This window comes from Zingiber officinale, chromosome 3B (genome assembly GCF_018446385.1).
Source record: "Zingiber officinale cultivar Zhangliang chromosome 3B, Zo_v1.1, whole genome shotgun sequence".
NCBI lineage: Eukaryota > Viridiplantae > Streptophyta > Magnoliopsida > Zingiberales > Zingiberaceae > Zingiber > Zingiber officinale.
In genome coordinates, this window is record NC_055991.1 from 3,799,739 (window position 1) to 3,805,861 (window position 6,123).

A 6,123-nucleotide genomic window follows, 5' to 3' on the forward strand; every position below is an offset into this window, starting at 1 on the left:
CAGTAAGACGAGTATGTTCAAACAGATTAGATATATACTTTGACTGAGATAAAAGATAACCTTTCGGGGAATAAGCAATCTCAATGTCCATAAAGTAGCGTAGTATATCCAAGTCTTTCGTAGCAAAACAATCAGCCAACTCAAATTCAAGGAAGCAATTCCATCAGAATCATCACCGGTAATAATCATGTCATCAACATATAATGATATAAGAATATGACCTATACTCGTGCATTTGACAAACAATGTTGAATCATGATTACTAGGATAAAACCAAACGAAATAATCACTATAGAGAACTTCTCAAACCAAGCACGAGGTGCTTGTTTGAGACCATAAAGCGCTTTACGAAGCCTGTAAACTTCACCAGATTTGTGTGAAATGTCAGGAGGAGGTGTCATATAAACTTCTTCATGAAGATCACTGATCCTGTCCGAAAGTCGATGAGATGGATGCTAGGGATGTGGCGCTTCTGCTGACCTCCTGCGGACTTCTCTCCGGTCCTACAAAACAAGCAGTGTCGGTGCCGAGCCAGGGAAGGGGTCCCCGACGATGGCCCTTCAACGCTCAAGTCAGTCTCCGGCGAAGCAAGAAGAAAAAGAAGAAATGAGAGCTGTAGTGTAACAGTAAAAATCGCATGTAACGCATACCTCCGTCGATGCTTGGACCCCCTTTATATAGAGTTCCTGTAGCGCGAGTGCACGCTCCCCCAGGAGGGCATGCATCTCAAAGCTTTTCTTGAAAATGCGTGTCAGTAAAGTATCCCTGACACAGTATCTTAACGGGCCGAGCATATCTCTGAAGTGACAGTGAAAGCTTCCGTCGTACGATCTTCTGTCTGACCATGCCGCCTGTTAGCGACACTAGCTCCCAAAAGGTTGTCAAAAGATATCCCGCTGTTTTTGTTGCTGGGCCGAGCGGAATAGACGCTCAGTTAAAATTCGGCTGCCCACATGATGTTTGTTGTCGAGTCGAGCGGGATGACCGCTTGGCCGGAAGTCCACTCTCTGAGTGTTGTCTTTCACCGAACCGATCGGGATAGGTGCTTGGCCGGGAGCCCAATGTCCACGTGCTTGGCTGACGTCAAGTCTGCTGCTAGGCCGAGCGGAATAGCCGGTCGGTCAAAGTTGAACTCTATCGGTGCCAGGCCTCATTGCCTGGCCGATCGGGGTAGCCACTCGGCTTGACTTCTGCATATCGTCCCTTGAGCATCGTGTTTGAAATGCTCATGTCGAAGACGGTGGGTCGGAACTTAATCCCAGGCCAGAGTGTGATTCGCCCGACCAGCCGATACCGTCTACCGATTGACCGTCTTGACTTTGACCTCCATTGTGACAGCGGGGTGGGACCCTTCATCATCACCGCATCAATTACCATTTAGAAATGTATTCTTGACATCCATCTGAGATATTCTCCATCGATAAACAGAAACAACATCAATCAGAGTACGAACAATTATCATTTTTGCAATATGAGCAAATGTTTCTTCATAATCCATGTCATTCTCCTAAAATTAACCTTTAGCAACAAGACGAGCTTTGTATCGTTCGATAGATCCATCAGATTTAATTTTGATCTTATATACCCAACGAGAACCAATAGTATGTTTTCCTGGTGGCAATGGAACCAAATCTCATGTATGACTCTGATGCAAAGTGGTTAGTTTCTCAGCCATATCACTCTGCTAAAGTGAATTACAAACAACTTCTATATAGGATTCAAGCTCAGAGAGACAATGAATAGATGCAACAAATGAAGCAAAAGAACGAGAATAACAAGAGTAAGCAAAATCTGGTAGTTTAGTAGATGATCCGGCGATAAGAATAGGGGACCCCCTTTCCGGGGAGTCAACGCCACGTGTAAGTCTGAGGGCCAGGTGGTCGATCGGATAAGGGTGGACCGACCTGACGACCGAGAAAAGGTGGGATGGATCGGCCGACCGGAGAAGGGGGGCTGACCACCCGGCCGACCTACCGGTGTCTAACTGATGACAAAAGGTGCCCCGGCGGGAGTCGGGGTTCCGGCGCTCGTTGAACAGGATCGAAGGGCCGAGCGGATGGAACGCTCGGCCGAAGACATAAGATGGCATACTGCGGACAATCTCCATAGAGCACGTTACCGAGAATCTCCCAAGTAGACCACTATATATGACCGGCCGGACGTAAGGCGCGTGCTGGCCGACCGGACGCCCGACAGGGAATAAGGAGAAAAGGACAAGGGGCATCTTCTGACAGTGGGCATGCTCTATAATCCGGCCATACTCCAAATCTTACGACAAGGAGTTCCGCTGTCCCATCGAAGACGTGCTTGGACTGTAGCAGTATGATGTCAGGTAAGCTTGCTGACAAGCCCTTACTAAGGTATGGGCTGGGGACACGTATTCACCTCGGTATGTGTGCATGGACTCCTTCCCAGCTCTATATAAGGAGCCTCGCACTTCACCGGAGGTACGCATTCTTTGATACTTGGAGCCACTTCTTCGTTGTTCACTTACCTGACTTGGGCGTCGGAGGGTCGTCGCCGGGAACCCCTTCCCGGTCCGACTTCTGTGCAGGTTCGCCGGAGGTCCGTGCAGACAGTCAAGAGATCTGCGTCAGCCGCTTGGAGAGCGCCACGTGCCCAGTGTCCGTTGATTCAGATTTCGGACAGGATCAATTTGGCGTCGTTTGTGGGAACGCTCCTGCATCCGATCGGAAGCAATGGACGAAGCTGGACGACCGCATACAGTGACGCTCTCCACGAAGGAACTCGACGCTCTGATTGAGTCGAGGGCCGCTAAGCTTGTGGAACAAAAACAGAAGGCACAAGCCGAGCGGCTTGAGCAGCAAGCGACATCAGTATCAGGTGGCCGAGCGGAAGCACCTCAGGCCACGGTTCCGTTTCACCGAGCCCTATTCCGCACACCTCCAGAAGCAGCAGCAGTTAATCGTGATCGAGGATCTTCATCGGACGAAGTGCCAATACGAGACAATAGAAAAAGCAAAGCCCCCCGAGCGGACGCTTCTCCCGAGCGCATCAACCGTCAGTTTTCGGAGGCCATCTTGCGGGACCCTCTGCCAAAGCACTATGTGCCTCCGGCGATCGGTGAATACAATGGAGCCACCGACCCGGACGATCATTTGGGTAAGTTCGACAACACTGCTACTCTTCATCAGTACACAGATGGGGTGAAGTGTCGAGTTTTCCTTACCACCCTCTCGGGATCGGCTCAACGGTGGTTTTGGAGGCTTCCGGACGGATCCATCACAAGTTTCAAAGACTTCCGAACGACCTTCCTCCACCATTTTACAAGCAGTCGGTGCTACCAGAAGACTAGTGTGAGCTTATTCGCCATCAAGCAAGAGCCCAGAGAGTCGCTCAGAGCTTATATCCAGCGATTCAACCAGGTGGCCATGGACATTCCAACGGCCACCTCCGAGTCGATGATGAACGCATTTATGCAAGGCCTCGTGGACGGGGATTTCTTCCGCTCGCTCATTCGGAAGCCGCCCCGAGACTATGATCATATGCTACACCGGGCTAATGAATATATCAATGTGGAGGAAGCTCAGGCGACCCTGAGGAAGGAAGCTCCGACTGAGCGTCCACCACCTTCCGAGCGGAAGCCGCACACTGCTCATCACCCGCCCAGAGGACCTAGGGCCGAAGCAATCCGCTCCCCCCATACTAGGTCCCAGGTGCAAGAGGTAGCTGCCGAACGACCCAAGCAAAAGAAGAGATGGACTCCAATGTTCTGCTCATTCCACCGGACGGACACGCATAACACCAGAGATTGCCGAAGTCTTCCTCTAATCGCCCACCCCGTTCCCCGGAGTGGCGGTCGTCTATCGCCATCATCCAATAGGCGACAAAGACCTCGTGAAGCCGAGCGGATGAAACTCGACAAGCGACAAAGACAGACTCCCGAGCGGCGTCATACTCCGAGGTGTGAAGACAATCCCCGGAGGTCTAGGGAGCTGCCAAGGCCATCCGCTCGGGAAGAAGAAAATAGAAGCAACACTTCCCGAGGCGAAATCAACATTATTGCTGGGGGGCCGACCGGGGGCGATTCCAATCGAGCAAGGAAAGCGAGCGTAAGACAGCTCCAGATCCATGCGGTTGGCTGCAGTCAGGAACGGGCGAGCGGACCTGAAATCAGCTTCGGGCCCAAGGACTTGGAGGGAGTCGAAGTGCCGCATGACGATGCTCTCCTCATCAAAGCGGTAATAGCCAACTACACTATTCACCGCGTTTTCATTGATATAGGAAGTTCGGTCAATATCATATTCAAAAAGGCTTTCGACCAACTACAAATTGATCGAGCCGAGCTACTGCCCATGACAACCCCCCTTTATGGGTTTACGGGCAACGAAGTTCTGCCGGTCGGACAGATCCGGCTGGCGATTTCGCTGGGAGAGGAGCCACTCAGAAGGACGAGGACAGCAAATTTCGTCGTGGTCGACTCTCCTTCAGCATACAACGTCATTTTGGGGCGACCGGCGCTCAGCGAGTTCCGAGCGGCCGTCTCCACCTTCCACCAGAAAATCAAGTTCCCTGTTGAAGACAAAGTGGGAGAAGTACGAGGAGATCAACTGGCAGCTCGGCGATACTACGTCGAGATGGTACGAGAAGAAGCCAATTCTGCTCGGAAGGCGCCCCGGATTGAGGTAAACGCCATAACTGAAAAACCTCCCTCTTTGGTGTATGAAGAAAAAGAGGAAGTGCAGATTCACCCGACCCAATCGGAGGCCACCACGTTCGTTGCGGCCGATCTGGAGGCGAGTCGGAAAGACGAAGTGATCAAATGCCTCCAGAGAAATTGTGATGTCTTCGTCTGGTCGACGCATGAGCTGCCCGGAATTTCATCGAGCATAGTGCAGCACGAGCTACATGTCCGACCGGACGCTCGGCCGGTGAAGCAGAGAAAAAGGGATTTCAGCGCTGAACAGAATGCCATCATCCGAGCGGAGGTTGAGAAGAACAGCCGACAGCACCTATTGCTATAAGGTGATGCCGTTCGGACTGAAGAACGCGGGAGCCACTTATCAGCGCTTAATGAACAAAGTGTTCAGGGAGCAGATCGGGCGAAACCTCGAAGTATATGTGGATGACATTCTCATCAAGTCAGTCCGAGTGGCCGATCTCTTCGAAGACATGGAGGAAACTTTCCGAACGCTACGGAAATATGGAGTTAAGCTAAACCCTCAGAAGTGCCTGTTCGGAGCCAAAGGCGAGCGTTTCTTGGGATACATAGTGACCGAGCGGGGGCATCGAGGCAAATCCCAGCAAAGTGAAAGCGTTACAAGATATGGCGCCCCCAAGAAATCTGAGGGAAGTGCAGCGCTTGACCGGTCGGATAACTGCTTTGTCCAGATTCATCTCCAAGACCGCCGACCGGAACCTACCTTTTTTTAAAATATTGTGCAAAGCCACTAAGTTTCACTGGGACGCAGAATGCGATCGGGCGTTCTAAGAACTGAAGGCATATCTGAATTCTCTGCCTGTGCTAGCCAAGCCAGCCGTAGGTGAGTCGCTTTGTATCTATTTATCTTCAAATGAGCAAGCAGTCGGCTCGGCACTAGTGAGGGCGAGCGGAGAAGAGCCTGTATATTTTCTGAGTCATATTTTAAAAGATGCTGAATCTTGCTACACCGGGCTCAAGAAGCTGGCTTTTGCTTTGGTCCTCGCCGCTCGGCGCCTCCGTCCCTATTTCTTGGCTCATACTATCATCGTCCGGACGAATAGCCCATTGGGAAGAGTGCTGTTGAATCCAGAAGCGTCCGGGCGGCTCATCAAATGGACAACGGAGTTGAGCGAATTCGACATTCAATACCAGCCCCGATCGGCGATAAAAGCTCAGTCCTTGGCAGATTTTATCACCGAAGTGCAAAGGCTAGAGCACGAAGCCATGTGGAAGATATTTGTGGACGGATCATCCACCCGGCTCGGTAGCGGGATTGACGTGCTATTACTCTCCCCACAAGAAGAAAAGATGCACTTATCCGTCCGGCTGGATTATAGAGCTACAAACAATGAAGCGGAGTATGAAGCCCTCATAGCCAGCTTGCAGGCAGCTCGACATGTTGGGGCCGGTCGGGTAACGCTCCATTCGGATTCGCAGTTGGCTGCTCAGCAGCTCTCTGG